The sequence below is a fragment of the Heteronotia binoei genome, chromosome 2 (genome assembly GCF_032191835.1).
Source record: "Heteronotia binoei isolate CCM8104 ecotype False Entrance Well chromosome 2, APGP_CSIRO_Hbin_v1, whole genome shotgun sequence".
NCBI classification, from domain to species: Eukaryota; Metazoa; Chordata; class Lepidosauria; order Squamata; family Gekkonidae; genus Heteronotia; species Heteronotia binoei.
The window spans coordinates 193,507,994-193,522,949 of record NC_083224.1 but is presented as its reverse complement, the minus strand read 5'-3'; the positions used below and the strand labels follow the sequence as shown (position 1 = coordinate 193,522,949).

The 14,956-nt window shown below is 48.6% G+C and overlaps 1 protein-coding gene across 1 annotated transcript in view; it reads right to left on the bottom strand.

The window, feature by feature from the left end:
• SCAMP4 (secretory carrier membrane protein 4) overlaps positions 1-14,956 on the bottom strand; it is a 45,860-nt gene that overhangs the window by 30,411 nt on the left and 493 nt on the right. The window contains exon 2 of the mRNA XM_060232769.1: positions 2,866-2,962. The gene's annotated coding sequence lies outside the window, so the exon portion shown is untranslated. The remainder of the gene's footprint in view (positions 1-2,865; positions 2,963-14,956) is intronic.

The following is a 14,956-nucleotide window of genomic DNA, read 5'->3' as shown; positions in this document are numbered from 1 at the left end:
TATTGATTGATTGCTTTTATTGATTTATTGTATTTTGTAATATGAGCTTGCATGTGTATAGATTTCTTTGACCTCTGAAGAGGACCATTTAAGTGGTTTGCCACTGTTTTATGATTTTACTAAGAAAGGAGGCTAATGGTAAAAAGGTAAAGGTAGTTCCCTGTGAGAGCACCACTCGTTTCCGACTCTGGGGTGATGTTGCTTTCACATCGTTTTCATGGCAGACTTCTTACAGGGTGGTTTGTCATTGCCTTCCCCAGTCATCTACACTTTCCCCCAGCAAGCTGGGGACTCATTTGACAGACCTCGGAAGGCTGGAAGGCTGAGTCAACCTCGAGCTGGCTACCTGAAACCAGCTTCCGCTGGGATCGAACTCAGGTCATGAGCAGAGGGCTTCAACTGTAGTACTGCAGCTTTACCACTCTGCGCCCCGGGTCCCTAAATGCGGCCCCGTGGCGCAGAGTGGTAAAGATGAAGATGAAGAAGAAGATATTGGATTTATATCCCGCCCTCCACTCCGAAGAGTCTCAGAGCGGCTCACAATCTCCTTTACCTTCCTCCCCCACAACAGTCACCCTGTGAGGTGGGTGGGGCTGGAGAGGGCTCTCACAGCAGCTGCCCTTTCAAGCACAACCTCTGCCAGAGCTATGGCTGACCCAAGGCCATTCCAGCAGGTGCAAGTGGAGGAGTGGGGAATCAAACCCGGTTCTCCCAGATAAGAGTCCGCACACTTAACCACTACACCAAACCGGCTCTCCACACTAAAGCTGCAGCACTGCAGTCCAAACTCTCTGCTTATGACCTGAGTTCGATCCCGGCAGAAGGTAAAGGTAGTCCCCTGTGCAAGCACCAGTCGTTTCCGACTCTGGAGTGACGTTGCATCATGACATTTTCACGGCAGACTTTTTACGGGGTGGTTTGCCACTGCCTTCCCCAGTCCTCTACACTTTCCCCCCAGCAAGTTGGGAACTCGGAAGGATGGAAGGCTGAGTCAAACACCCCCCCGCACACACACACACTCAACACACACACAGACCAATGACGTTACAGGACAGGCCATTAGCTTGAAGATGTCAGGAACAGACGGAACCACGGAGGTAAAGCAGCTTGGAAAAAACACACATGGTCTCTACGTTGACAAAACAACGGCAATGTATAATATTTAACACAACACCTGAACTACGCAATAAAAGATAAAGGTAGTCCCCTGTGCAAGAACCAGTCGTTTCCGACTCTGGGGTGACGTCGCTTTCACAACGTTTTCATGGCAGACTTTACGAGGTGGTTTGCCATTGCCTTCCGCAGTCTTTTACACTTTCCCCCCAGCAAGCTGGGGACTCCTTTTACCTACCTCAGAAGGATGGAAGGCTGAGTCAACCTTGAGCCGGCTACCTGAACCCAGCTTCCGCTGGGATCGAACCCAGCAGAACTTCGACTGCAGTACTGCAGTTTTACCATTCTGTGCCACTGGGCTCTTAGACAGGCAATGGCAAACCACCCCGTAAAAAAGTCTGCCATGAAAACATCACGATGCAACGTCACCCCGGAGTCAGAAAAGACTGGTGCTTGCACAGGGGACTACCTTTCCCTCCCCTCTACCTTACGGTATCAAAGCAGCTTTCCTTCCCTACAACAGATGCTCTGTGAAGCAGGTGGGGCTGAGAAAGCTGCTTTTAAGAGAACTGCTCTGAGAGAACCAGGACTGACCCAAGGTCACCCAGCTGGCTGCATGTGGAAGAGTGAGGAATCAAACCTGGCTCTCCCAGATTAGCGTGTGACCCTCTTAACCGTTACACCACACAGGCTCTGAGGAAGACAGAGAGGAGTGTGTGTTCATTCAGACATAGGGGGCAGCCAGAACAAAAGAGGAGACACATTTAAGACCGAGGAAGCTTTAGGTTTCTACTGGATACTTAGCAGGATGGGACGCAGGCACAGAGTCGAGGAGGAAAAGCACATGCTCACAACTAGAAAAGCAAATGACAGGAAGTCTAGGGGGGAAACACCCACCCACCCAGCAATACAACCTGGTGGGCTTTCGTGCAAAGCATTGGGATAAGAATATCCAGGCCAGACAACAGCAACAAAGACACACATTCACAGAATCATAGCGTTGGAAGGGACCTCCAGGTTCATGTAGTCCAACCCCCTACACAGTGCAGGAAACTCACAAACACCTCCCCCTAAATTCACAGGATCTTCATTGCCGTCAGATGGCCCTCTAGCCTCTGTTTAAATACCTCCAAAGAAGGAGAATCGTAAAATCCTAGAGTTGGAAGGTACCCCTGGGGTCATCTAGCCCAACCCCCTGCACAATGCAGGAAACTCACAAACACCTCCCCCTAAATTCACAGGATCCTCATTGCTGTCAGATGGCCATTTACCCTCTGTTGAAAAACCTCCAAGGAAGGAGAGCCCACCACCTCCCGAGGAAGCCTGTTCCACTGAGGAACCGCTCTAAAGGTCAGGAAGTTCTTCCTAATGTTGAGCCGGAAACTCTTTTGATTTAATTTCAACCCACTGGTTCTGGTCCTACCTTCTGGGGCCACAGAAAACAATTCCACGCCATCCTCTATAGGACAGCCCTTCAAGTCCTTGAAGATCCTATCACCTCTCAGCCGCCTCCTCTCCAGGCTAAATATCCCCAGCTCCTTCAGCCTTTCCTCTTAGGACTTGGTCTCCAAACCCCTCACCAGCTTCGTCGCCTTCCTCTGGACCCGTTCCAGCTTGTCTTTATCCTTCTTAAAATGGGGTGCCCAAAACTTAAGACAAGACTCCAGGTGAGGGTCTTACCAGAGCAGAGTAAAGCGATACCATCACATCACGTGATCTGGACACTCCTCCCGTTACAGTAAAAGTACTCACGCACGTAACGGCCGCGCAAAAGCAGGTGCGAAGTAAACAGCCGGAGTCTGAATCAATGCATCTCCTCTCTGTGCAGAACGTCTCAGCCAAAGCGTGCCTGCCAACACAACCAAAGTCAGTTTTCTACACTGGAAGGAAACAGAGATCCCTCTGTTCTCCCCCCACCCCCACGACAGATCCTCATCTGGGGAGGAGGCTTCGATTTGCGTTTCTCCAGAAAGACAAGAAAGACACAAGACGACTGATGCTGCCTTCACCATTACAACGGGTAAAAGACCCTACTTGAGCCCTATCAGTTTGGTGTCGTGGTTAAGTGTGCGGGCTCTTATCTGGGAGAACCGGGTTTGATCCCCCACTCCTCCGCTTGCACCTGCTGGAATGCCCTTGGGTCAGCCATAGCCCTGGCAGAGGTTGTCCTTGAAAGGGCAGCTGCTGTGAGAGCCCTCTCAGCCCCACCCACCTCACAGGGTGTCTGTTGTGGGAGAGGAAGGAAAAGGAGATTGTGGGCTGCTCTGAGACTCCGTCCTTGAAAGGGCAGCTTCTGGGAGTGCTGTCTCAGCCCCACCCGCCTCACAGGGTGTCTCTTGTGGGGGAGGAAGGAAAAGGAGATTGTAGGCCGCTCTGAGACTCTGTCCTTGAAAGGGCAGCTTCTGGGAGAGCTCTCTCAGCCCCACCTGCCTCACAGGGTGTCTCTTGTGGGGGAGGAAGGGAAAGGAGATTGTGAGCCGCTCTGAGACTCTTCGGAGTGGAGGGCAGGATATAAATCCAATATCTTCATCTACCTCACAGGGTGTTCTGTTGTGGGGGAGGAAGGGAAAGGAGATTGTGAGCCGCTCTGAGACTCTTTGGAATGGAGGGCGGGATATAAATCCAATATCTTCATCTACCTCACAGGGTGTCTGTTGTGGGGGAGGAAGGGAAAGGAGATTGTGAGCCGCTCTGAGACTCTTCGGAGTATAGGGCGGGATATAAATCCAATATCTTCTTCTTCTTCTAACATTGAGAGGAGGGGGTGTTTCTGCCAAATCCTTTGGCCCTCAAATGAGAAGGGAGCACTCCCTGGAGAAGATCCTGACGCTGGGAAAGACGGAAGGCGAAAAAAGAAGGGGACGGCAAAAGAGGAGATGGCTGGACAGCGTTACTGATGTGACTAACGCGAATTTGAGGATGGTGGAAGACAGGAGGGCCTGGCGGGACTTTGTCCATGGGGTCACAAAGAGCCCGACTCGATTGTGCGACTGAACAAAAGTTTTGCCACATTTCGTCTCTGCACGCAGACTGCGGCCGCTTCCTGTTTGCTCCCTACTGTTGCTTCGTTTCCTGCATCCTTGCACTACTATCGGGACACACACACACCCCCTTACTTCACAACTCAGCAGTCAAAAGGGAACATCTCTAGTGTCGCAAACCCTCCCCCCTCCCTCATGCTGCTAATGGGATTCTGCATCTTGAAATTTCCCTCAAGTGTGCGTGGGGGGGGGGGGCGGGGGGGCAGCTGCTTTTCTGTCTTCAATTTACAGCCGCGGTTGTAGCAGAGACCCTGCCAAAAAAATTAAGGCATCAATGCATCCTCTCTTCTACTTCCCCTTGTGTTCCTTCCTGCTCGTGCATTTGCGTGGTCACCACTGGCAAGCAGAAAATGATCTTAGGCGGCCACACCCCTGATATGTCACAGAACGTCCAGCGGGTCCGACCTTTTAAACCAGGGGTGTCAAACATGTGGTCTGGGGGCCGAATCAGGAGCCCAGAGGGCTCTTATCAGGCCCCCGAGCAACTGGCTGTCATCTACTCCCTTCTCCCTCTCTCTTGCTTCCTTCTGCATCGAAGAAGAAGAAGAAGAAGAAGAAGAAGAGAAGAAAAGAAGAAGAAGAAGAGAAGAAAAGAAGAAGAAGAAGAAAAGAAGAAGAAGAAGAAAAGAAGAAGAAGAAGAAAAGAAAAAGAAGAAAAGAAGAAGAAGAAGATGATATTGGATTTATATCCCGCCCTCCACTCCAAAGAGTCTCAGAGCGGCTCACAATCTCCTTTACCTTCCTCCCCCACAACAGACACCCTGTGAGGTGGGTGGGGCTGAAAGGGCTCTCACAGCAGCTGCCCTTTCAAGGACAACCTCTGCCAGGGCTTGCTCAATCACAGAAGAGCTACAGAGCAAAACCTCTATTTTCTCCATTGGCAGAGGCTCCTACCTTAGGGAGGAAGGGGGGGGAGGGAGAGCTTGCTTTTCCAGGCTCTCTCAATCACACAGCAGAGAGCCAAGCCTCTCTTTCTTCTATTGGCTGAGGCTCCTCCCCTAAGTCCCCTGGGGAAGGCAAGCGATGGCGTTTCCTTTGCCCAGATCCCTGGATCCCATGGCAGAAATACAAAGAAAGCACATTTAAGAGCAACAGGGTATAAATCTGCAATTCTTCTTCTTTTTGGAAAATATATATTTAATTGTGTTCTTTATAAAATTTATCTCTCTGCTACCTAATCTTAAATAGGTACACAGATGGCCCGGCCCGACATGACTCAGCCAAGCCAACATGGTCCAACCCAACGAGGTCTCATTTATGTCAGATCCAGCCCTCATAACAAAGGACACCCCTGCAGGGTCAACCGACTTCTTATGAAGCCGCCGAGCTAGAACTTTGGCTTTTCTCCCGTTTTGTTTTGCAGAACAACTTTGCAGTTTGCTTGTCGAGATGGACAGAATCAGATGAAGAAGACTGCAGATTTATACCCCATCCTTCTCTCTGAATCAGAGACTCAGAGCGGCTTACAATCTCCTGTATCTTCTCCCCCCCCCCCACAACAGACACCCTGTGAGGCTGGTGGGGCTGAGAGAGCTCACCCAGAAGCCGCCCTTTCAAGGACAGAGACTTAGAGCGGCCTACAATCTCCTATATCTTCTCCCCCCACAACAGACACCCTGTGAGGCGAGTGGGGCTGAGAGAGCTCACCCAGAAGCCGCCCTTACAAGGACAGAGACTCAGAGCAGCCTACAATCTCCTTTCCCTTCCTCCCCCACAACAGACACCCTGTGAGGCTGGTGGGGCTGAGAGAGCTCACCCAGAAGCCGCCCTTTCAAGGACAGAGACTTAGAGCAGCTTACAATCTCCAATATCTTCTCCACCCACAACAGACACCCTGTGAGGCGAGTGGGGCTGAGAGAGCTCACCCAGAAGCCGCCCTTACAAGGACAGAGTCCCAGAGCAGCCTACAATCTCCTTTCCCTTCCTCCCCCACAACAGACAACCTGTGAGGTGGGTGGGGCTGAGAGAGCTCTCCCAGAAGCTGCCCTTTCAAGGACAGAGACTCAGAGCGGCTTACAATCTCCTATATCTTCTCCCCCCCACAACAGAACAAGATAAACAGAATCAGAATTGAGGAGCCCTCTTGGAAGAGGTCTCAAACCCCACAAAACAAAATACAGTTCTGTGGCATCTGAAAGGTTAAAAAAGGAAAGGCAGCTCAGGAAACAGATAAATCACACACACAGTTGTGTTGTTATTAAGTGCTAACTTGGGGAAGGGCCCTTTGTTTTGCTGCTGGTTATTTGGAACTCCCAAAAGCATTACCAGAAGTCCATTTTGCATCTTGCCATTTTTCTCTGAAGTTACAGGTGTTTTTTTTTTAAACCCAATAAAACCCTACTTTTTTCTTTTTATTTCTCAGTTCATTTTGGTCTTGAACACCAGGGATTTTTCATTTGTCATATCTAAAGTCTGAGATCAGAGAATGGACTCCCAATGAATCCCCCCCTTTCATGTATAGAGAAACGAATACTGTTCGTATCTCTTCCACGAAACAGTTGACTGAACAAATCATTTTAACATTCGAATGCTAACGAAAATGACACAGTAATCATCACACACCTTGAGAATTATTTTTTTTTTTAAAGTACTTAACTTATTACAAAAGCAGGATGCCTTCATATGGTACAGATATAACTCAATTGTTTTAATATGTTGGGTAGTGTTCCCTTTAAGCTGAGTGAGTCTCCGGCTCACACATCTTTGTCTTAGCTCAGGAAAAATGGCCCCAGAGCAAACTAATTTATGCTGCAGCTCACAACTTTAATGCCAGTAGCTCGTGAAGTAGAATTTTTGCTCACAATACTCCACAGCTTAAGAACATAAGAACGTAAGAGAAGCCATGTGGGATCAGGCCAATGGCCCATTCAGTCCAACACTGTGTCACACAGTGGCCAATATACACACACACACACACACACACACACAGTGGCTAATAGCAACTGATGGACCTCTGCTCCATATTTTTATCCAATCCCCTCTTGAAGCTGGCTATGCTTGTAGCCGTGGCCACCTCCTGTGGCAGGGAATTCCACATGTTAATCACCCTTTGGGTGAAGGAGGACTTCCTTTTATCCGTTCTAACCCGACTGCGCAGCAATTTCATCGAATGTCCACGAGTTCTTGTATTGTGAGAAAGGGAGAAAAGGACTTCTCTCTCTATCCTCTCCATCCCATGCATAATCTTAGAGGAAGTATTGGTTAGGGGAGTTTTCTATAAACAGAAGGCATTCGCAAAACCACGGCTTTTAATCTAGAACAACCTAGTAACAAAAACAAAAAGCAAAGCAAAAATAGAAAGGAACTGTTTTCCAATGTCAGTTGATCGAAATTTACAGGGAGCCTAATACTTTGCGTTTGAAGAAGCCTCCGGTTTTGACAGGTCACAAAAGCCCGACAATTCTTCCAACAGGACCTTCCAGTAGGGCTATCATCTTTTGAAAAGCAAAAAAGAGGATCGTCTGCCTCAAACAAGCGATCGCTATAACGCACCTCTTTTCAAATACCCCTACTATTTAAGCTGTGATAGTTGTTACCAGCTAGGAACATTCCTAACCTTTGTATCCGTTAAAAGAGCTCAAAAGAGGACAGACACAAATGAGACACAAAAGAGAACACGCACGATCGAGGCCCAGGTCACATTGGCCACCAAATCAGCATTTTTTTTTCATCTTTGGCAGGTTGGGCAGCGAGGTCCCTACCTCTCATCCTGCGACTCAGCTGCTGCCATCCTTGCAAAGGTCACTTCCAGATTAGACTACTGTAACTCCGTCTACGTGGGGCATACCCTTGCGCCTGATTCCGGAAGTTACAGCTAATACAGAAAGCAGCAGAGCAGATCTGCTGTCTGAGATGCCACTGCAGACAAGCATTCAGCCAGTCCCCCGCAGACTGTACCGCCTGCCGATAAAAGAGTTCCAAAGCTGGTTGAAGGGGTTGGGTTTTAAGAATACCCAGGGACCAACCTACTTGTGGGACCTCCTCTTCCCATATATCCCCAAAGGGCCCGAAGATCGGGCGATCAACCGGCAATCTCCAGCCCAAAAAATGTCCATCTAACCTCAACTAAGGTCAGGGCCTTTTTGGCCCTGGCCCCGACCGGGTGGAATGAGTTCTCCCTTGAGAGCAGGGCACTGCAGGATCTGTCACAATTCCCTACGGCCTGGAAGACGGAGCTACTCTGCCAGGTTTTCAGTTGTGGCAGCGGATTTCCAATAGGACCAGCTCCTCCTGCTTAAACCTGCTCAAACCACCATAAACCTCTACCAATTTGTATCCATCAGCATTCAGTTGCGTACTGAATGCTGACAGATACACATTGGCTGAGGCGTTCCATGAATAAAAATTAAAAAAGAACTTAAGGAAGCCAGGAAATTTTGGCATTGCTCCAACACGTATGGCAAGACAGTCCCTTGAGGAAGGATAGCACATCTGAAACGGAATTGGACCGGTTCTGTCTTTTCGTCAGACTCGCCGCCCTGAGCCGCTTAGTCGGGGAGGGCGGGATACAAATAAAATGTGATTGATTGATTGACCATAAATCATCATGCATTCTGGACAGTAGCTACATTGTGCATGGGATAGTTTTGTGACTGCATTAGTGTATTGCTTATTCAAGGTGTTGTGGTGAATGCAGTTTGTATTACATATTATTACTATTTTGCAAACAGAGAGAGTGTGTTTCTTTCTAAGTTTCTGTACCTCCGCGGTCCCGACCATTTCTGGCTTTTAGTTGAGGCAGATATCCAATAGGAACAGCCCTTCCTTGTTTAAACCAGCTCAAACCATCATAAACTGTTTATCTAGATTGCTGGCTTAAAACCATCATGGAGCAGACTTATTGAATTTCTGACCAGACCCAAGGAACTAACGCTTGCCATTTTAATGTTAACTTACATGCTTTAAAGCAGCCCCATGGCACAGAGTGGTAAAGCAGCAGTACTGTGGTCTGAAATCTCTGCTCACGACCCGAAAGCTGGATTCAAGTAGCCGGCCCAAGGTTGACTCAGCCTTCCATCCTTCTGAGGTCGGTGAAATGAGTCCCCAGCTTGCTGGGGGGAAAGCGTAGAGGACTGGGGAAGGCAATGGCAAACCACCCCGTGTAAAAAGTCTGCTGTGAAAACGTTATGAAAGCGACGTCACCCCAGAGTCGGAAACGACTGGTGCTTGCACAGGGCACCTTTCCTTTCCTACATGCTTTAAATCCGGGGTGTCAAACTCATTTGTTTCGAGGGCTGGATCTGACATAAATGGGACTTTGCGGCCTTGCGTGTCATAAAATGTAATTCCAGGTAGTGGAGATACAGACTTTAACAAGCAAACAAAGATTTTTTAAAAAAAAAATTAGCACTCTTGCAATATTTTGTTTATTTCACAGTCTCTGGTAACTGACAACTCTTGCTCTGAGGAGCCTCAGCCAATAGAAGGAAGAGAGGCTTGGCTCAGTAGCTCTGCTGTGCGATTGAGAGAGCCTGGAAGAGCAAGCTCTGTCTTCCCCTCCCTTCCTTCCCAAGGGAGGAGCCTCTGCCAATGGAGATAATAGAGGCTTTGCTCCACAGCTCCTGTGCGATTGAGCAAGCCTTGCAAAGCAACCTGTGATGCAGAAGGAAGCAAGAGAGAGGGAGAAGGAAGCAAACAGGCAGTTGCTTGCGGGCCTGATAGGATCCCTCTGGGGGCCTGATTTGGCCCTTAGTCTGCATGTCTGACACCCCTGCTTTAAATTGATGTATTTTAGTGGGGGGGGGGGGGTTGAGACAATTCATTATATTATGTACTTTATTGTAAGGTTTTACGTTTTAACCCGCCCCGAGCTCGCTTCAGCAGGAAGGGCGGGATAGAAATAGCATTAATAAAACAATAAAATACATCAAAAGGGAGGAAAGGACATGTCCTCTTAAAGGACATCTGGCAACCATACTTCCAGGGAAATATCACAGTCAAACAACAGGCAGTCGAGCCAACAACATCTGGACAATATACTCATACACCAAGCCCTAGTTTTTAATTAAGGTGTTCTCAGGCACACTGAATACTGCGCTTTCAATCCCTTTTCAGTGCACTTTGCAGATAAATTTTGCAGCGTGAAAGGGTAAAATCCACTCACAAACAGTTGCTGGAGTGAATTTAAGAACATAAGAGAAGCCATGTTAGATCAGGCCAATGGCCCATCCAGTCCAACACTCTGTGTCACACAGTGGCAAATTTTTTTTGTGGCTAATAGCCACTGATGGACCTCTGCTCCATATTTTTATCCAATCCCCTCTTAAAGCTGGCTATGCTTGTGGCCGCCACCACCTCCTGTGGCAGTGAATTCCACATGTTAATCACCCTTTGGGTGAAGAAGTACTTCCTTTTATCTGTTTTAACCTGTCTGCTCAGCAAATTTCACCGAATGCCCACGAGTTCTTGTATTGTGAGAAAGGGAGAAAAGTACTTCTCTACTTTCTCCATCCCATGCATTATCTTGTAAGTGAAGTGCGTTATTCAGTACGGGCAAAAACAATAGGGACCTGTTTATCTGTGGGACCGCCTTTCCCCATATATCCCCCAGAGAGCACTGCGTTCAGGGACAAAAAATCTGTCCACCCCTGAACCAAAGGAGGCCAGGTTGCATTTGACACGAGCCAGGGCCTTCTCAGTGGCAGCACCAGAGTTATGGAACGCTCTCCCGGAGGCCATAAGGGCCCTGCGGGACCTTCCTACATTCCGCAGGGCCTGTAAGATCGAATTGTTTCGACAGGCCTTCGATGCTTAAACTGAGAAAGAGCTGCCCCCGGACATCAGCTGGAGTTTCCGGTGACCAACCGTCTGAAAAACAGAACCGCCAACATAGTAACGGTACAGCACCGTGAAATAGTTTTTAAATTTTAATTGTATTCATGTTTTATAGATTTTATTGACTTATTGTTTCAAATCGTGTAAACTCATGTTGCGAGCCGCCCTGAGTCCCTTTGCGGGGAGGGCAGGATAAAAGTTTCATGTAAATAAACAAACAATAGTAAGGCTACAGGTAAAGACGTAAACATTCCCCCCACCCTATTCACAGACCCATCTTAAAATTCAGTAGTAGCTCACAAGAGCACAGCGCCTGAACCTTTCCGACATCCCCCCTCCTCTTCACCTACCTACCTTGTCCATTGAATAGTAGGTGCAGCTGCATAACAACCCCTGGATTAGGAGAGCGGTCAGCCAGCCCGCCACCAGGAGTTTTCCCATGCCCCCAGCATCCCGCATTAACCCCTGGAGAAGCCCGCACCGCCCTTTCTCTGCTTCTTATGTGATTTTGGGCAGTGGGTGGCTTGCTGGCCTTTTGACTGTGGGGCCAAGCAGAGCCCCAGATGAGCGAGGCCTGCTAGGGCTGGGTGGATCTCTAGCCAGCCCAAGCAGGCCTCGCTTGCCCAGGGCTCTCCTTTGCGTTGGGTTGTTTTTTGGCTGCTGGGGGGGGGGCGGCATGTGCTAATGAGTTATGCTACTGAGCTCCGCCACCTATTTTTCTACAAAACGACCCGATAATGTGCATGCGCTCCCTACACTCACAAGTCAATATTCCGCATACACCAGTTTGTACCCATTCATGCCTTTAGTCTAAACTTCCCAAACCCTCTCCCCTGTAAATCCCCATGCTCAAAGACAGCAAGCCACGTTCATAAGTTCTAGGCAGGCACGCAAACAAATCCCAAACAATTCCACGCCTCTTCTGCACATCTCTAGGAGGCTCCAGTCAGACACTCACGCACAGAAAACCTCGCACACGGCTACAAAATATGGGCACTGATCTTCCTTCCCAAAGCCAGCCTGACCTCTCCCGGCGCCTGGGAGACTGAACAGGCAATTCTATACATTTCAGAGGATGCTCTGCTCAGCTTAAAAAAAAAAACAACCGCCAAGCTCCCAATGTGCGAATCCTAACTTTGAACCATTGGGTTTCAAATTTATTTTCTGGCTGGACTTATGTTTTTGGAACAAACGGTTACTGGAACTTTGTAAACAAATATTGAATGTTGTTGTTCAGTCGCACACGCGAGTCCGACTCTTAGCGACCCCATGGATCAAGTCACGCCAGGCCCTCCTGTTTTCCACCATCCTCCGAAGTCTGCTCAAATTCGTGTTAGTCACATCAGTAATGCTGTCCAGCCATCTCCTCTTTTGCCGTCCCCTTCTTCTTTGGCCTTCTGTCTTTCCCAGCATCAGAGTCTTCTCCAGGAAGTGCTCCCTTCTCATTGGGTGGTCAAAGGATTTAAGCTTCAGCTTCAGCATCTGACCTTCCAGGGAACAGTCTGGGTTGATTCCCCTTAGGACTGACTGATTTGAATACCGTACCTGTAAACCTAACTGATGATTGTATCGTAAATGGAATTTCTGATTATTTTTGCATTGGGATTTAACTTTGATTACTGAAAAGAAATAAATAGGATAATAGGAAATAAACACACTAACTGGGTTTAAAATAGGGTATATTGGAAGGTCAGATGCTGAAGCTCAAATCCTTTGGCCACCCAATGAGAAGGGAGCACTCCCTGGAGAAGACCCTGATGCTGGGAAAGACAGAGGGCAAAAGAAGAAGGGGACGGCAAAAAAGGAGATGGCTGGGCAGCGTTACTGATGTAACTAAGATGAATTTGAGCAGGCTTAAGAGGATGGTGGAACACAGGAGGGCCTGGCGTGACTTGGCCCAGGGGGTTGGAAAGAGTCAGACTTGACTGTGCAACTGAACAGCAAAAAAAATATTGGAAAACGGTATTACAGCCAAAATTCCTTTTCTATATTTTGCTTATGTGCTGTAATCCTTAAAAATATTCTTCTAAACTCCAGAAAAACTCCAGCATGGCAGAGAAGCAGCAAAGTTCTGGCAGGAAAAGTTAAAGCCAACGGGGAGAAAAGAGACTGAAAACCTAAGGGTGGTGCACACCTGAGCACCACATCTGTTCTCTTTGATTGACAGCAGGGCACACCATCGGTTCTGACCATCAGTTCTTTCTCCCACGTTGGATAGGTGCAAAGGGAGGAGGCGAAAGCTCTCCTGGGGGGAGAACCCAAGGGAAGAGCCTTCCCATCAGCTTAGCCCAGGGGTGGCCAAACTTGCTTAATGAAAGAGCTACACAGAATAAATGCCAGATGTTTGAGAGCTGAAATACATTAACTAACATATAATGTTTGAGGAAGGGAGGCAAACAGATTGGGAAGGGAGGGAGAGGTGGAAAGAAACCAACTTTAACTTTATATAAGGAACGGTGAGGGACGGTGGCTCAGTGGTAGAGCATCTGCTTGGTAAGCAGAAGGTCACAGGTTCAATCCCCGGTATTTCCAACTAAAAAGGGTCCAGGTAAATAGGTGTGAAAAACCTCAGCTTGAGACCCTGGAGAGCCGCTGCCAGTCTGAGTAGACAATACTGACTTTGATGGACCAAAGAGGGTCTGACTCAGTAGAAGGCAGCTTCGTATGTTCATGGGAAAGACAGTGGCTCAGTGGTAGAACATCTGCTTGGTAAGCAGAAGGTCCCAGGTTCAATCCCCGGCATCTCCAACTAAAAAGGGTCCAGGCAAGTAGGCGTGAAAAACCTCAGCTTGAGACCCTGGAGAGCAGGGGAGGGACGGTGGCTCAGGTGTAGAGCATCTGCTTGGTAAGCAGAAGGTCCCAGGTTCGATCCCCGGCATCTCCAGCTAAAAAGGATCCAGGCAAAGAGGTATGAAAAACCTCAGCTTGAGACCCTGGAGAGCTGCTGCCAGTCTGAGTAGACAATACTGACTTAGATGGACCAAGGGTCTGATTCAGTATAAGGCAGCTTCATGTGTACATTCTCCAAGCTGCTGGCTGCCTTGGCTTGAAGAAGTGATTTAAAGAGAGAAATGCCTTCTCCAAGCTGGCTGATGGGGCGGTGGGAGCTTCAAGAGCCACACAATATATATGAAAGAGGCACCTGTGGCTCCCGACCTGCAGTTTGGCCACCCCTGGCTTAGCCCAACGGCTGGGGGAAGGAAGCCGCTTGCAGTTCCAAGCATCCCTCGGGCATGTCACTCTCCTCGGCCTCCTCAACCACGCCACAGGTGACAGGGTCAGCCTCCTCCACCCGGCTGCTGCAAGGCTGGGGCCGAGGGAACAGACGTCAAGGAGCAGGGGGGGGGGGGGGAATCCCAGGCTGTACGATGGAAATGCAAAAAGCAAAGCAACCAACTGCAAAGCTCAAAATCACCAGCGCCATTTGGAAATAAGGAATACATACATAGTAATATGATAACAATGCAATGTATGCAATACATATATATTGCTCTATTACTTGACTTGCATTCAAACCAACTTCACACTAAAAACCACACTAAGAACACTAGCATCATTTGGAGATAAAGAATACATACATAGTAATATGATAATAATGCAACGTATGCAATATATATATTGCACCATTAGTAGATTTGCATTAAAACCAAATTCATACTCAAAATCACCAGCGCCATCTGGAGATAAAGAATACATCCATAGTAATATAATAATAATGCAATATATATATTGCACTATTAGTTGACTTACATCAGGGGTGAGGAACCTCTGTCCCGAGGGCCGTAAATGGCCCTCGAGGTCAATTGGTATGGCCCTCGGGGATTGCTGGACCGAACCGAGCCATGTGGCAGCCTCTCTGGGGACGGCTGGCCAGCAAGGATCGTGGGGCCCAGCCACACTGCGCAGCAGCCTCCCCAGGGCCAGGCAGGGATCACAGGGCCCAGATGTGCTGTGCGGCAGCCTCCCTGGGGCCTGGCTGGTTGGCCAGAATTGTTGCAGGGCCTGGAAAAGTTACTGTCACAGTCCAG